The following is an 18,642-nucleotide window of genomic DNA, read 5'->3' as shown; positions in this document are numbered from 1 at the left end:
AATTCCACAACAAATATGACATATCAAAATGAAATTTTATCAAAATATTCAACTAATGGAGGTGACAGAAGTGACAGAGTTGACACATCTAACGGTGGTGAAGAAAACCTGCATTTGTAGTCATTTTAACTATTAAATACATTGAATCAATCAATTACTGTATTAAAACATTGTTATTGTTTATAAAGCTTCTATTCAAGAGTCACATTTAAGTATTTTGATTTATCATTGGAACACAAAATCTTATGGTGGTGACATCTGATAGTGTTGTCAAATTTGGCATTTCTTTTCCAAAACAAATGGAGTTCATGTAGTAGCCATTTTTTTCTGTTAATGCTTTATGCTAATGGAACCTGCTTCAAAATAATAAAACTATCTAAATATTTAAAATAATTTCCTCAGAAATTGGAAGATGGCGTTGAAATATCATAGTTAACATTAGGATTTAAAATATTTTAAAACAAATTTAGCATGCTTATTCTGTGCATTCTTGCACTTTTTATACGAAATTATATTGAAATCATGAAATCATGTAATGCATTTAATTCAAATATAAGCAACCCATTTGCATTCTCAGTGGCGTGACTATCTTTCACAAGCTGATATACCAAAGCACATTACACCCATTAGTGGTTTATTGTGGTAAAGCACTTTATTAAATTATAAAGGACCATCGTGACTGATAGCAATGAAAAACAGGATGTGGTTAATAGCCACTGAACAGAATATTTTGCTAATACAAGTTTAGTAAATGTTCACTAAAGGTCTTCAGACACCCACAAGTAAATGCATCCAAAACATTTCTTAATCTCGTTTTGTTTCCGTTAATTTAATTAAGAGCGTTATGCTAATTACAACACAACTGCTTCTTGTCTTTTTTCATCAGGCCAGAATTTTTTAAGTTTAGTCTGAAAGAAGTGCCATTTGATGTCATATAATCACAACAAAATAATATCAAAGCTACAAGACAACAATACAGGTGATGCTAATCAAAACATGTGCGTAAGTTAAAGACTTTATACACAGTTGAAGAAAAGTTCATTCAAAAGTTCATTTCTAATTTTAACATATTCAATGCAATACAATTTAATAACAATATATTAGGTCTTGACAGCGATTACTTGATAGTCTGGATTATTGTGATTATGTAAGGAATAATTGATGACGGACCATTAGAAAACTTTCAAATCCATGCTGTTGCTTCCTCAATTGTGAGAAATGTCATGTAGTTTTTAAGTTGTTAATGGTCAGAACAGCGCTAACAACATTAGCGTGTATGCTAACGTGTGTGCAGACTGTATGTGTGTGCGTCTGTAAGGGAGAGAGAGTGGGATAAAAAGAGTATGTGCTTTTTGTACATAATAAAATGTAATATTGTGGCAAAAACATGGAAATAATCTGTTGTTTTTATCCTATTGTTTACTGTATTTATTTGTTTGGCCAGTGTCATTGTGGGTTTTGGTTATTTTGCTGTTTTAGGCTGTAAGGACCTTTGAAATAACTGAAATCCTGTAGCAAAGTCGTGATATATGTAATGCGGTCAAGTGTTGCCTGGAACTACGTTCGTCATGCGTTTCCCAGAAAATAATGCACACCTTAGAACGTTTGTCAGCCAATAAGATTCAAGCATTCAACCCCGTAGTATTATGCTGCATTCCAGGCAGGTTTTTGATCCCGTAAATCACGAGTTCAAACCACAACTCACGACTTTGTATCATTCCAGGCAAGTCAGGCCAAACTGCCTGGACGCATTTATTGTTTTTATATTATTATTAATTTGATTGCAACGTTATATTGTCCTAAACTCTATTTTTCCACCGTGTACCACTTGCATAAACACCAAACCCCTAGGGGCTGTCATTGTTGTTTCAGCAACCTCCCGCTCTCTCTGCTGAAACCAACACGGAAGTGACTTAAACTGCAATTCATCGATTGTCCACTAGAGACTGGCTGCAAAAGCGAGTCAATCCCATTGACTCCCCATGTTAAAATGCCCAATTTAAAAGCGGAAAAAAGTATGTTTACAGCCTGGTACAAAAAGTGGTTTTGGTCTATATAGCTAGTTTTGCCCTTCATGTCAACTGTGAGGGGGATGAATTTTTTTATAACTCATCCGTTTAAGTTATATAAAGCCTTAAAGTTCAGCATAATTAAGGGCGTGGTCACTTGAGTGACGGGGGATTGGCGCTGTTGTCACCACTGTCGTGCTAGGTGGGCGTGGTTTCAGCAACCAGCTCCACCCACGTCCCGCCTTTTTGCCCATTTTTGATTATCCGGGAGTGACGCGGTGACGCGATTCCAAGATGGCGATGGCCGACTCCTGCCCACTATAGGCTTCAAAATCGCTCTTCAGAAACCTACGGGTGACGTCACGGACACGACGTCCAGATTTTTTACAGTCTATGGTCGCGTCAAAGCTCAGAACTGGGAAGCGGGAAGGGTGGGAAGTCACGGATTTGACTGCCTTTCCAGTGTACTTTCACAGGTAGAAGGTTGGAAAAACACGGGTAAGGGGCTGCCTGGAACGTGGCATTAGTATTAGTAACGTGCATTAAGCCAATCAGAGTCTAGCAAAAGTCGATTCAGACAGACACGGCCTAATTGCACCTGCTCTGTGTGCTTTAGACCATGCGCTTAGATTGTTAAAACAGGGCTCAGTGTTTTACAGAGGTAGCTAGACTTTGCTTTAAACAAATTCACTGCCTGATCTGTTCGATTTGTGAACAATCCATGGTCAGAATTGGGCTAAACCACAGAGGACTAATACCTGCAGAGAGCTACGGTTCACATTCATCTCAATAGCAGCTAGTGGCAGATGCTTTCTCCATATATTACAGAGAAATTAATAAATAAGAAACACTTATAATGTCTATTTTACCTGTAAAAATCAGGCACTGGTGAATCATTTACTATAATAAAATGAAGTGCTTTTTGTTTGTTTTTGTTTTTTTAAAGAACAAATTAACTGTTGATTAAATTAATCAATTCAAACTATTGCCCTTTTAAAAAACATCATGCAATATATTAAAGACTACCAAACAGGTATAAACCTCATTTACATTTGCAAGATGTGACCATCTTTCCATGCATTGTTTTAGAAGTGATCACAGTCTGGATGGACCTACTTTGGTCAGATACCACAGCACATTTCCCCCATTAGTGGCTTATTGTGGTGAAGTGCTATATGTGGTTATAAATAATCATTGTGACTGATATCAGAGAAAACAGGATGTGGATAATGACCACTTAACAAAATACATGTCTAACATAAAAACTTTAGGACATGTTTACCAAGATGCCCACAAGAACAACATGCCATCCAAAAAAATACTGAAAACTTTTGAATTCTCTATTTCAGTTCTGCTTGTATCACTTTATTAGAGTGTCTCTGTTCAATGTGCGTGAAACACCATACTTTAACTGCTGGCACAAGTGCTACATTTAGTCAACAATCACCTACAGGAAATAACACTATCACACGTTGTGAGAGAGGAGCTTTTTGATGCATTGAATCACAACAAAATTCAAGAGTATAGGCCATTGCAAGTATTGTCATTATTCAAGTCCAGAAGTTAGATATTTTAAGTGGCAGAAAATATAAAGCATTGACATAAACAGTTAGGGGTTTAATACCCAATTTATAACAATCTAATATAATCATGTCTGAAATAAAGGGTCATAACATGACTTCTCTGATTACCACAGAGACACTTACAAATTGTATAAAAAAACATAATATGAAGGTAAGTGTATGAAGAAATTTTTAAATTATAAAATTAAGGTATCTGTGTATACAAAACTGTAGCCAGTGTCCAATCATCTTCTCCCATTTTTCCCTGGAAAGCAAAAAAAGAGAGAATGTGATAGTTTTATGCAGTAATTATAAACTACTAACTAACAAACTGAGATATTCTGACCTGGACATTATTGTGAAACCAGTCCTGATCCAGGTTATTAGTCTTTCCACTTCCTTTAAATGAGAAAGCAATTTTGAAAACATATTATTGAATACAACTTTGGTATTCAAGACAATAAAATCATGTTCAAGTAAAATCCACCTTTCCACAGTCCTGTTGCTCTCCAACACACATAGACACTTGACACCAGTAAGAATAGAAGAAGCACAGAAATGACAGGCAGCCATGGGATGTTATTGATGATCGCTGGATCATGACTGATAGTATCTGTATCCTGCTGATCCACATCTTCAGTGCTCACTTCTACATCACCTATAAATGATGAATATGTCAAAATTCTTTCTTCAAGGAAATTGATACTGAATTGAAAGCACTGATTGTTTACATGATCGTTTTAATGTACATAACATTATCTGAAACATATACCTTTATAGTCCAGCTTTGTGCAGTGAGATTGTTCAAGTGTGAAGTCCATGCAGCAGTAGAGCATTAGATCAGTGTCAGTGATGTTCATTAGAAGCAGAGAATGAGTGTTTATAGGAGAAATAAGTGCTGTTATCCGACCTGCATAACTGGGGTGAATATTGGAGGGCTCTGGTTTAAACTGACCTCCATATATATATTCTAGTTTCAGAATTCTAATAAATGTTTGGTTTCCATTCGTAATGATCCAATTAATTTCCGTGTCATTTTTAATGCTACAGGGGAGTGTTGTGTTTCCTCCTGGATGAACTTTCACTGATGATCCTTCAGTGACAATCATTAAGACACTGAAACCTGAAGATGAAACATTGTGGTGATTATGGATATTTGATCACTTAACAAATGCTTTTATCCAAAGCAACTTACAAGTGAGGAACATCATAAGCATTTTATCATTCAAGAGTCAATAACTTTCACAGAATTGGTCAAATAAAAGTATGTGCTTTTCTATATTTGCTTATCAAATATAATTTTATATACTCACATTTAAATAGTCTTAGGATCATGTTCTCATGCTCTTTCTTTGCATTTATTATGATAGGATCGTAGAGAGTACTATCAGGAAGTGAAGGGGGAGAGAAAGAGAGACGGGCATGATTAGAAAAGGTGCTCAAGCTGGGACTTGAATTCAGGACACTAAATGCTGATTTTTTACATTTACCCACTGACAAAGAAATGATCAGTGTATAGTTTTAATGGTAGGTTTATTTTAACAGTGAGAAACAGAATAACAACAAAAAATCCAGAAAACGCATTTCAAAAAAGTTATACATTGATTTGCATTTTAATGAGTGAAATAAGTATTTGATCCCCTATCAATCAGCAAGATTTCTGGCACCCATGTGTCTTTTATACAGGTAACTAGCTGAGATTAGGAGCACTCTCTGAAAGGGAGCTGTCCAAGGATGTTAGAGACAAGATTGTAGACTTACACAAGGCTGGAATGGGCTACAAAACCATCGCCAAACAGCTTGGCAAGAAGGTGACAACAGTTTGTGCGATTATTCGCAAATGGAAGAAACACAAAATAACTGTCAATCTCCCTCGGTCTGGAGCTCCATGCAAGATCTCACCTCATGGAGTTTCAGTAATCATGAGAATGGTGAGGAATCAACTCAGAACTACACAGGAGGATCTTTTAAATGATTTCAATACAGCTGGGACCATAGTCACCAAGAAAACAATTGGTAACACACTATGCCGTGAAGGACTGAAATACTGCAGCGCCTGCAATGTCCCCTAGCCCAAGAAAGCAAATGCACAGGCCCGTCTGAAGTTTGCCAATGAACATCTGAATGATTCACTGGGTACAAGTGCTGTGGTCAGATGAGACCAAAATCAAGCTCTTTGGCATCAACTCAACTCGCTGTGTTTGGAGGAAGAGGAGGAATGCTGCCTATGACCCCAAGAACACCATCCCCACTGTCAAACATGGAGGTGGAAACATTATGCTTTGGGGTGTTTTTCTGCTAAGGCGACAGGACAACTGCACCATATCAAAGCGACGATGGACGGGGCTATGTACCATCAAATCTTGAGTGAGAGCCTCCTTCCCTCAGCCATGGCATTGAAAATGGGTTGTGGATGGGTATTCCAACATGACAATGACCCAAAACACACAGCCAAGGCAACAAAGGAGTGGCTCAAGAAGAAGCACATTAAAGTCCTGGAGTGGCCTAGCCAGTCTCCAGACCTTAATTCCATGAAAAATCTGTGGTTAGAGTTGCCAAACATCAGCCTCGAAACCTTAATGACTTGGAGAGGATCTGCAAAGAGGAGTGGGACAAAATCCGTCCTGAGATGTGTGCAAACCTGGTGTCCAACTACAAGAAATGTCTGACCTCTAAGATTGCCAGAAAGGGTTTTTCCACCAAGTAAGTTATGTTTTGCGAAGGGGTCAAATACTTATTTCACTCATTAAAATGCAAATCGATTTATAACGTTTTTGAAATGCATATTTTTGGATTTTGGGGTTATTCTGTCTCTCATAGTTTAAATAAACCTACCATGAAAATTATAGACTGACCTTTTTTTTTTTTTGTCAGTCGGAAAATGTACAAAATAACTAAGGGAACCATATATTTTTATTGTTGTTTACAATTGAATGTCACTTTATTGTGTGAATTGACCTTTAGAAGTAGTAGTGGATTGTTGGTCCAGTTAGTTTAATTCAATTTAATTTAATTCAGCCAATTTAATTGGCTTAGAAATCTACCTTTACCTGGTATCTGAGCTGTTCTTTTAGTTCTCTAATTAATTAATTAATTTGGTCTGTTCAGTTTCAGTTGGTAAAGCTCTGTATGACACTGCTAAGACTTTGTAAGGCAAAGTACTGCCTGCGGAAGTCTCGGTCATGACTGTGTTTTCTTGTTAAGCACATGGATTTCCTGATACAGGAACACATTCTGAACAGCTAGACCACAGCTCCTTCAAATCTGTTAAGATGCATTTTTAACTTTAGGCATATAGAAAAAGATTTAAAATAGTGCAAGTAATCATGAGAAAAGACTAGTATGGCTGTGCTATCATTTCAGTTATTGTTAATATTTGTAGTATATTCTTGAAAGAAATCACAAAAATATATCTTTCCACAGAGATGTAGCTACATGTCAGTGTTTATCATGCTTACTGACACCGCAGAGGGGAAGTAGCTACTGGAGACAAATATTTGCTTGAAAAGAATTCATTAACCATCAGCGATGATCAAAGCCTTAGTGGTGCTTTATTATAAATTTATTTGGATCAATCAATAAACGTTTTTAATGGAACATTTAATGCGTCATGCAAGTATTTAGTTAAAACATCAGTCAACCTTTGTTTTTAGTTCTCTGTGGCCAGTGACATTTATCTTTATGTGCACAGAGCTTCACCACAACAACCACTTGAAAAGATACATATTTTTGGTTTGAAAAAGAACATGTTCCAGTGAACTCAGCCTACAGTCATGCTCATTAACATTCACTATGCAGTATTAGAATTTGTACAGTCCTCAGGTTGTTTTTTGAAGAAGACTGAGGCCATTTGATTATTTAATTAAGCAAAGTCGTAGCATTAAAAAGTGTGATGATAATAATGTGAAGGAAATAAGCAAAGTCATTATTGATTATTCAACAGTTCTCACAGTCATCCATAATTTACATATTTTCATTTCAAAGGAAGGACTATTATTTAAATGATACATTATTATTACCCTATTTGTTATGTCAAATCACATTAATTTGACTTTGAAGACCAAGGAATACCCTCTCAACAAATATGACAGCTTGTATAGTTAAAAGGATAGCTTATCCAAAACTAAAAATTGTCACCATGTACTCACCCTCATAAGCAATTGTAAACAACCTAGCAAGTAAGATATTAATCCATTCTTTTAGGTTGCTGTGTGTATGTCTTTTCCTATCACAGTGTCATTGCCTATTGGTGAGCCAAGGGCATCTGTGACGTTATAAAATAAAAGGGGAAAACACCACAAGTGGCTTTCATTCTGCTTGCAATTACAAAGAGAGAAGCCCAGAGAAAATGCTGCTGAGAGGATTAATAAGTAAGTATGTGTTTACTCCCAAAAAATGTTTGTAACATTACTTTTTATTACATACACAAACTCTTGTTCAAATGTATTAGGAGAGAGATTGACTATGTTTGCAATTTTATCAATGTTATTGCAGTGGTATCATAAAGAATCTTTCTTAGAATAAGCTTGAATGATAGATTTTCTTTCCGTGATGGTTGACTGTGCATCGCTAGACTAACATTGAACACAAAAATTTCATTTCTCATTTCTAATTTAAAGTCTTTTCCTGAGTTGAGTCTGATTGTAAATGCATTCTCTTAGCTTGAAGCACTGTGGGCATTTATAGTAATGTGTTTGACTTACTACTACTACTACAAAAAAGTCCAAAGAATGCATGTGATATTTTCTGAAACTAGTTTCTGGACCACTGAGAAATGGAAATGAAAACTTTAATTTTATGTTTGTTCACAAGGAAACTCTATCATTTCTAAATCTGTTATACATACACTGCCACTCAAAAGTTTGGGATTAATAAGGTTTTAATGGATTTTAAAAGATATTACCATTTCAGTAACACAATAAGGTTGTATGAATTAGCATTAGTTAATGCATTAGTTAACATGAACTAAGCATTAACAACAACTCTGTTCAGCATTAGTTAACATTAGTTAACGTTAACTTACATGTTTATTAATGCATTTATTCATGTTAACAACTGAATTAATTAATGTTAGTTAATGTCATTAGTTAACATGAACTAAGCGTGAAAAACAACCCTGTTCAGCATTTGTTAATCTTAGTTTACATTGACCTACGCGTATAGTAATGCATTTATTCATGTTAACAGCTTAAATAGTTAACATTAGTTAATGCATTAGTTAACATGAACTAAGCATGAACAACAACTCTGTTCAGCATTAGTTAATCCTAGTTTACACTGACCTACACGCATCTATTCACGTTAACAGCTTTATTAATTAACATTAGTTAACATGAGCTAATAATGAACAATAATGGTAAACAGCTTTATTTAATTTTTGGTAATTAGACTTGCTGTGCATATTTACATTAGTGTGATAATGATACACAGTAAGGATAAACAGTTCTAACTCACCATCTTAAAGGTACAAAAGCTTCTGTGTACTTATTAACTTTATTTAATAATAAGGCATCAATTTGGCCCACTGGTAAACACGTCTAAAGAGGAAAGACACATCTACTGATGTGTTATTCATGTTCATAGGCTCTTTACTATCATTACTTGTATTGAACAAAGCACTTACTAATGAATTTGTGAACCTTATTGTAAAGTGTACACTAGGTTAACATTAACTTATGTTTTACTAACATTTGTAGACTCTTTATTAAGATGACTTACCATTAACAAAGCACTTACTAATGAATTTGTGAACCTTATTGTAAAGTGTACACTAGTCCAACATTAACTGATGTGTTACTAACATTTGTAAACTCTTTACTACCATGACTTACCATTAACAAACATAATTCAAAGTGAATTCGTGAACCTTATAGTGTACACTAGAGAAACATGAACTAAAACTTGACTTCAAAGCAAAGGAACAGGCTGGACATAGAACACGATCTGTCATATTAGATGTAAAAATGGTTATGCTTATTTTAATCATTTTACTGTAATTTGCTGGTTTGTTCTGTTCAACAGGATCAGTGTTAATGTTTTATTAACAGTTCAGTTTAGTTCATGGTAACTGAACCTTTCCTTACCCTAACCACTGTTTACAGTATTTGTCGTTTTTACTTTGTAATACTTCTATAATTTGATACATTTTGTTATACTACAGGGCCGTTGAATGCTTGAATCTGATTGGCTGACGAAAGTTCTAGAGGTGTGCATTACATTCAGGGAAACGCACAGCGAACGTAGTTCCAGGCAGCTTTAGACCGCAGTGCATGTACATATCACTTCGCCATACGATTTCAGTTATTTCAAAGGTCCTTACAGCCCAAAACAGCAAAATAACTAAAACCCACAATGACACTGGCCAAACTAATAAATACAGTAAACATATTGGTGTAGACAATATGCAATGCAGCCATAATCAAAGTGGGCTACCCTTTCAATATTCAAAGTGCAAATAGATGCCGAATCTTTCAAGCATTATACAACAAAACTTATTATAGCCCACATACTAATATTTAATAACAGCTTTGATATTTTATGTAGCCTAATTTTCGCGGACTGAGGAGTCGCTCTCTAAATGTGGGGTATTAAAATTGCCTTTGAATGCCTGTGCGGGTTTTACTTTTGGTTTCGTTTTAACGATCAAGCGAAACTCGGCGGTATGGAGTTAAAATTGTTGCATAATTCCAAATAAATACATTATGATCCACAAATAAATGTAAAGCGATTGACAAAAACCAAGCATAATCACAAAATAAATAAATAAATAAAATGAGATCCACAAATAAATCTTAGAGTTCCACAAACATGAATTATATTCACAAGTAAAAAAAATTGAATTGCAAATAAAAAACATACTCACAAATATTTTTTTTTAAATTTGGTACGGTGTTCATTTAGGAAAGTATAGGTACTTTAGTACACTTTTAAAGCTGTACACGGACTGACACCAAAATTTACTTCTGAGCTCATGAATTCTCATTGCTCAAAGAGATCTCTGACATCCAAGACCAGCTGCTCCTTAAAATTCCTCAGTCACATCTGAAAAGCAAAGAAAAATGTGTTTTCTCAGTTGCTGCTCCAGCATTGTGGAATGGTTTACTAATATCTATGAGATTGTCTACCTCTGTAAACATGTTTAAAACTCGCCTAAGAAGTTTGGATTAGATGTTGTTTATTTTTATTGTATTTTATTTTGCTCTTGATTTGTTTTTATTATCTCTCTCTTTGTATTTTATTGGTTTATCTAATTGTACAGCACTTTGGTTCACTCTGTGTTTATAAAGTGCTTTATAAATAACTTTTAAATTATTTTGAATTATTAAATGAATTATTTCTTTATCAATACATGTATGTTGCTTATTCTCAACGGTATATAAACTAACATTCTTTTAGATATTAATGTCTAGAAAATTGCAAAATTGAAAATAAATAATTGAATGAAGCCAGTTCATGCCATAATACTTGCTTTTGTTTTCATCTCCAGGTCTCAGTGTCTTAATGATTGTCACTGAAGGATCATCAGTGAAAGTTCATCCAGGAGGAAACACAACACTCTCCTGTAGCATTAAAGTTAATAAAGAGACTACCTGGATCATTACAAATGGAAACCAAACATTTGTCAGAATTCTGAGACTAGAATATGGTTATGGTCCAGATTCTAAACCAGAGCCCTCGTATATTCACCCCAGTTATGCAGGTCGGATAAGAGCTCTCAATTCATCCACAAACACTCACTCTCTGCTTCTGATGAACATCAGTGACACTGATCTCATGCTCTACTGCTGCACTGACTATAAGATTGAGCAAATTCAATGCATAAAGCTGGATTATGAAGGTATGCATGCATGCATTTCTGACAATCTCATAAATAACATTATCGTTAGGTCTATTAATTTAAAATATTTGACCAAAGGTGAACAATGAATAAACAACAACATATGACTGCAGAGAATTTTATTACATTTGTCATGTCAAGTTATAAAAAATGCTATACAATATTTTACCAGTTATGGCATTTTTTCTGTTCTAAATTAACAGAAATCCTGCCAGATTCTCCTAATCAAGATGTAGAGCAGCAGGATACAGAAGAGAAAGAGGATACAAAAGCTATTGGTATTGGTAATTATATCAGTACCACAATATGTCTGCCTGTGATCTGTGTGATTCTGTTACTCTCACTGATGTTAAATGTGTGTATGTGCTGGAGAATAAAAAGACCAAAAAAAGGTTAGCAGCACATACTATACTTGTACACTACTACATTTTTTTTAACTGTTCAGCTGTACAAATTACACATTAATTTTCTTTCTTCGGTTTTTTTCCTCCAGAAAACTTTAAGGATACAAAGACATTATATAAAAGTACACAGGATAAGCAGGTATTCATAAAGCAGTTAAATTCAATATATTTTTTCCATTTGGTTAGCAAATAGAAATGTACATGTACTTGTTGTTTCAGGGGAATGAAGGTGATGAAATTTCATATGCAGCTATAAATCTAAAAAAAGTACAAAGAAACAGAAGACAACATCATCCCACACAGGACACAGTATATGCACACATAAAATGAAATGAAATACATTTCTAGATTCTGGAATGTCTGTTCTCATGTTTGTACACAATAAATAAAATCTGCATAACAAATGCTGGATATAACATGTTTTTATTATCTACTTCAGTATACAAATGACAGGGAACAATAATTAAAAAAATCTGCTGCTGTCATTTTTCAATTATTCTATATTTATATATAGAAATTCAATAATTCTAAATTATTCTATTTAATGTGACATATTGCCTAGAGATATTTCTGACAAAGTAATAGATCTGAAAATCAATGATCAAAATCATTAATACCAAAATAAATAATTCCAAGCAGGAGGTATTGAGAAAAATCATCTTACTTGAAAGAGGTCTAAGACAAAATGTTCATCATTTAGGGCAGGCATGCCCAACCCTTTTCCTGGAGATCTACCTACCTGAAGACTTTAGTTCCAGCCTACTCCAACACAGCTGTCTGTAATTATCAATTGCTAACTAAGAGATTAATTAGCTGGTTTGGGTCTGTTTGATCAGGGTTGGAGCTGAACTTTGTAGGATGATCTCCAGGAACAGGGTTGGGCACCCCTGATTTAGGGCAAGTGTACCCATTAAGCCCATGTACCCTTTAAGCCAGTGGTTCTCAACTCCAGTCCTCTGGGCCCACTGCTCTGCACAATTTTTATGTTTCTGAATCTGACACACTCAGTTCAGTTCATGGATCTTTCTGCTAATGAGCTGATGATCTAAATCATGCGTGTTAAATGAAGGAGACATACAAAATGTGCAGGAGTTGAGAATCACTGCTTTAAGCCAGGGGTTCTCAACTCGGACCCACGAGATCCATTTTCATGCAGAGTTCAGCTCCAACCCTAATCGAACACATCTGAACAAGTTAATCAAGGTCTTACGGATCACTAGAAATTTACAGATAGGTGAATTTGATCAAGGTTGGACCTAAACTCCAACTGAAAATGGATCTCGTGGGCGAAAGAGTTGAGAACCCCTGCTTTAAATAATGTTCTGAAGATGAACAATGCTTTTACGGGTTTGGAACAACATGGGGGTAAGTGGTTAATGACAAAATTTTCATTTTGATGTGTAACAACCCTTTAAAAAAATTGATGTATAAAGTTGCAGTTATGTTAGTTAGAATTATGAAAACTATTTATTATTTAGTGTAGGATACAGATGAATGCTCATTAAACTTAAATTAAACTTAAACCACACTGATGCTAAACATGATGCATCTTAGAATCACCCTACATGCAACAACCCTCTCATGGTGCAAATTAAATTAGGTCCAAGTGCTTTTGACTTGGAATTCTACCAACACTCTGCATGTCATGCAGGACAAAACAGGATGATCAGAAATGCAAGCAAGCATCAAATTTAAATTAGCACAAAGGTCTTTCAGTGCTGTAAAAGAGAATTTGAGTATTCAATATAAGCTAATAAAAGCCTGCTGTGCTCATTTTTCATTGTTGTTGTATTTTCATAGGGCTTATATTGTTTACATCTGTTTACATATCTTTATTGTTTCTTACCTTGCTAGCATAGCAAGATATTCTTTAACCACCAGGGGACACTGTTTAGTGAGGTCATTGTTTTATAACATTAATTAGATTAGATTAGATTAGATTCAACTTTATTGTCATTACACATGTACAAGTACAAGACAATGAAACGCAATTTAGGTCTAACCAGGAGTGCAATAAGCAGCAAGTGCAGGATACAGATATAAGTTATAAGTGCACTTATAAGGAGAAACTATAGGTAATATTTACAGATGAATGTACTGTGAGCATAATATACAGGTTGCTATTAGTCTCATGTATAGCAGACCTTCAGACTGATGGCTGAAGGTCTGGAATCCATGGCAGCTTTCATTGGCCAAGGCCCGCCCATAAGGCTGCAATCATAGTCAGTGGCATACCGCACATCTTAAAGATGTTGCCAGCGTGAATTACTTAGAAGAGCTAAACTGGACAGTCCTTCTTGTAACATTGTGCTCCGGAGAAATGTCTTGATCACTTTCAATTTCGAGAACGAATGATAAATTGTATGGAAAAATCTAGTGACAAGTCGTCAGTGAACCGCTGCCAGGTCATTGTCAGAGAAGCTCAGCAGCGGACCAGAGCACAAAAACATAAATATATTTCAATTAAATCGTTAACAAATTAACAAAAGGAAAGTAGAAAAATGTGCTGAGTTTCGATTTGTTGTTTCACGATCCAAAGTTCATGTAATGGAAAGCGAGGGGGAAACACCGTTTTCTTTATTTTGCTTTGTGTTTTGTATGAGCAACCAGCATTGGTAGGCTATGTCTAAATTACAGTAACAGTTGGAAAAAAAACTGCAGTGATCACACTGGCACCTTACGAGCACACACAGTTTTGCTACCTTAACAGCTTGTTCATTATCAAAATCAAATGCATTTAAAGAAAAATGTAAAGGTTGCTTAATTTAAATAGTCCGTTTAGCGTGACCTGCGCCGTGCTATTATAGTCTTTGTGAAGGATAATGTTGTGAATATTTGTTGTGGAGAGAAGGGAAGTTGTGTTTATAATATTTGTAAGCATTTTGGTTTAGGTTACCGGTATTTTAGTCTACATTAGCTATTTCTGAATATAATTAAATGCGACGTATTTTTCCTTTCAAAACGCAATTTTATACATATAGCCTCTTTTTAACTATATAGCAAACATTTTAATCTTGAAAAAATACAGATTCGGCTCGGAGTGAACCGTTATTTTCGTTTTAAACCCTGCTTAAAGAGCCCCGCACATGACATGCAGGGGGGAGGGGGGTAATAATTTATCATGTTACTAAATAGTGCATGACATTAAATGGTGACCAGGATTTAGTTAAATCAAATAAACGAACAAATTATTATATTGTGCACTCAATTTACTTAATACAAGGGAACGAGTTAGTCGGCCTAAGTTCTGCACACAATTTAGTAAAATGAGGGAGCGAATTATAGGCTACTCTTGTGCGCACGCTTTAAATTTTTCCCCTGCGGCTCCGTAAGCTACTTTAAGCGTAAACATATGCTCTTTGAGTACAGCGCGTTTGTCTTTTCCCCGGTTGTTATTTTTGAACATTAAACTCGCTCCACTAGCTACCTTTGCGCTCACGTCTCGCATATTTTGCAGCGTCTCGAAGTACTGCCTTTTAGAATTTCCTGCAATTCGCCATATTCACATCCAACATTCCATCGAGTCTGAGGGGTACACTTACCATTTCTGGGAGTTCTCACAACGCGATTTCTGGATTTCGCTCAGTGCAATGGTGCTGTTTTTTTTAGATATACTGTCATTACACTATCGTTGTCAACAAGCAATAGCAACATGCACCTAGCCCTGTCTGGCTTTGCTAATTTGAAACAAGATAATTGAGTAGATATCAATGAAGCTTATGTGATATTACATCAACTACAGATAACATGTTAATGAGATAAAATCAACATGTTATTTTCAATTAGACAGGGAAAGGTGCATGGTTGATATAAACTCATAACGAACACTTAACAAGCTGGTTTAAATGTGGCACTGCTCTGCGAACTGAGCAGTTTGTCCACTTAGCACTTTGACACCTGTATGTTGTACGGTGCCTCATTTTTCGGCACCAAGGGAAAACACCTAACATTAGCCCTCACAAATATGCGTGATGGGCTCCTATTAACTGTCGATTAAATACATGTTAAGTGTTAAATAAAATCTAACATAGTACACAGAGTCAACAACTCCGTATCACAGCTAAACTTAAATCAAATCAAACTTTATTTATATGTTAGCACTTTTCATACAAAAGTAGCACAAAGTGCTTTACAAGATAAAAACAATTATTAAGTATATTAAAATCTTCACACACCCAATTATTATCTGATTATAATAATAATACATTTTATTTTTAAAGCGCCTTTCAGGACACCCAAGGTTGCTAATAATACTCTCCATTGCTGCTTCCGAAATCGCATACTGCTTCAGTAGGTACTACATTTAAATTCAAACGTACTTCATGACCGTTAAAACAGTACGTTCTATATAGTATGAATGGAATTCGGACGTACTACATCCGCCGCGTCTCCACTTTCCGCCATTTTTTCGAATAACGATTCCTCTCCTGGAGCCTGAAGTGTCCATCGGATGCGTAATGCAGAATTCGAGCAGAAGCAGTAGGTCATCCGGGTACTTCTCGCCTACTGTATTTCGAATACTATGAATTCGGACATACTACTCGCCTCACATACTGTTTTTCGCGTTCTATATAGTAGGGAAGTATGCGATTTCGGACGCAGCACATGTCGTTACAGGCTAGCAGAAACTGAGGTAAATTAGCATCCATTGTCGGGGATAAAACTTTCGATCCAGTTACTGTATCCCTTAATTAATACTGCCCGGGGGATGTTGCAGTCGGTACTGGCCCACTGCTCCACGTTTTGTATCGTTAATTCGGGCAGACAGGAAAGATTTGAGATCCACACTGTAGTTTCCATTGCAGCTTAATCTCTGTAGATCGTATGCGTCAGGCAAACTTCCGGTTTGTGTACCCCTCAACGGCGTTCGAGTTTTAAAAATGGCCACCAGGTGAATAAGGCGAATGGGGCCCCCCAAAGGGTCGAGGCCCCCACGCACCCGTACGCCAGTTCGTTCAGCGTCACGTTTCGTGGCGTGGAAATGTTCCCACAACAACAGACTGGCGTGCAACGTCAGTCATTGAAATAAGAGCATTGAAAGTTAAAGAAGAGGGGGGGGGGGGACACAAGGGGGCAGGCCCTATAAAAGTAACATGGAAACTAGGAAAAGGCATAGAGAACGAGATATGAGCAAACACGTTGTAAAAAGATATTAATATATTGATTATTTTCCTGGTCAAAAAAGTTAACATTTAAATAAATAAACAAAAACACAAGACACAGTCTGCACAACAGTGGTTATTGTTTGATCAAAATCATTTCAATAGTCGCTGGCTACTGGTAGGGACATGTCCCTGTTGTGATCGAAATGGTTTGACTTCACTTTTCACACTTGGCATTACCGGTATCTACGTCCTCGACTAGTTGGTTCCACTATCATTACTACTTACCAGACGTCACCCTGTGCAACCAATAGCTTTTCGTGCATGTACTTTGTTCTTTGCTATGTACGGTCGCGAACACCACGCAAACGAAGTCAGAGTATGTGTGGCACTGCTGAGAACAGAAACAGGGAGGAGAGACTACAGAGATCTACAATCAACTGAGCCGAAGTCCTGCCCAGCGCAAAATGCTGTGAGTATGCAGCTTAATACTTTTAGCACAGAAGAGCTTGATCCTCCTGGAGAACTACCACGTCAGGCATCTTGCTGTATTATAAAGCACAACGTCCGCGACAGTCTGAAAACAAATAAAGGAACTGAAATGGATGCTGAATACCATAAACTGTTGCCTATTTAATACATCGATTACAGTGTTTTACACGTGTGTAGTACACTACTACGGGGCGTTTCACTTTTAATAAAACTTTGCTTTGAACAAATGTGTATTTGTGTACATCGATTTTTTTACAATTCACCGTGGTTCGAATGGGCTGCTAGTATTTTTGTTCGCTCTCTCGGTCTTTAAGACAGCTCAAACGCGTGACTTGTTATAGCCTGCTGTTAGGATTTTTCCTATGAACTATTCCTATAAAACCTATTTTGGATACATCTTGAGTTCACTGTTAATTTTCAATGATATTCCTATATGATTTGCCTAAATTTAATTATTAATAATATTAAACATTGATGTTTCCTAATGGTTTTAAGAGTGTCTCAACTACCTTTGTGCAACTTCTTTTTTTTTTTTTTTACGGAGCTTTATTATTTTTATATTTTTATATTCCCACAGTGGACATCAGGGGCGGACTGGGACAAAATTTCTGGCCGGGGAAATCTCACACTCATCCAGGCCATCCCAAAAAACCCACAACAAATTCTGAAACAATGGACAATATTTTATTTTATTTTATTTTTGTTTGTTTTTTGTAAAGCCATTGTTATTATCGCATTAAAAAAAGTATAATCCATTGGCTGGTGCTACGCAACATAATTAAAGATTATCTCTTGAACTTCCATTTACCTTTTTATAAAAATTTAAGTATTACATTAGGACCATGTGCTATTGTTTTATCTTGCCTAAATGTCAAAACTGTTGGCCTACAATAATAGCTACATCTTGAATATATCTTTAGTAAAATCCTAATACTGAATTTTTTTTGCATTATAATGGGTCATTTTTTGTCCTTAGGAAAATTAACCATGGTTTAATTAGGCCTATGGTGAAAGTATAGTAGTAACCGTTTTTTTTTTTTTTTTTGGCATTTTGATTACAATTTGTATAACCAGAGTTTCAAATACCATAAAGTGTAGCAAAACCTTTGTTAATTTATAGTTTAACTATAGTAACAATGTTTTTTGGTTTTTAGTGAAAACATGGTTAATTTTTGTAAGGGTTGTATTGTTGTTAGCCTTAGCCCCCTCTAAATGTGTTATAAAACAATGTGAATA

At 35.7% G+C, this 18,642-nt stretch overlaps 1 long non-coding RNA gene across 1 annotated transcript; it reads left to right on the top strand.

Annotated features, from left to right (window-relative positions):
- The first annotated feature begins 7,898 nt into the window (after nucleotides 1-7,898).
- LOC141300088 (uncharacterized) lies at nucleotides 7,899-12,112 on the top strand. Its single transcript, XR_012341918.1, has 3 exons — nucleotides 7,899-7,941; nucleotides 11,058-11,408; nucleotides 11,612-12,112. It is a non-coding gene; the product is annotated as an uncharacterized lncRNA (long non-coding RNA).
- The last annotated feature ends 6,530 nt before the right edge of the window (nucleotides 12,113-18,642 follow it).

The sequence above is a fragment of the Garra rufa genome, chromosome 24, assembly GCF_049309525.1.
Source record: "Garra rufa chromosome 24, GarRuf1.0, whole genome shotgun sequence".
In the NCBI taxonomy this organism is placed as follows: Eukaryota; Metazoa; Chordata; class Actinopteri; order Cypriniformes; family Cyprinidae; genus Garra; species Garra rufa.
This window is presented reverse-complemented; position numbering and strand designations above follow the sequence as displayed.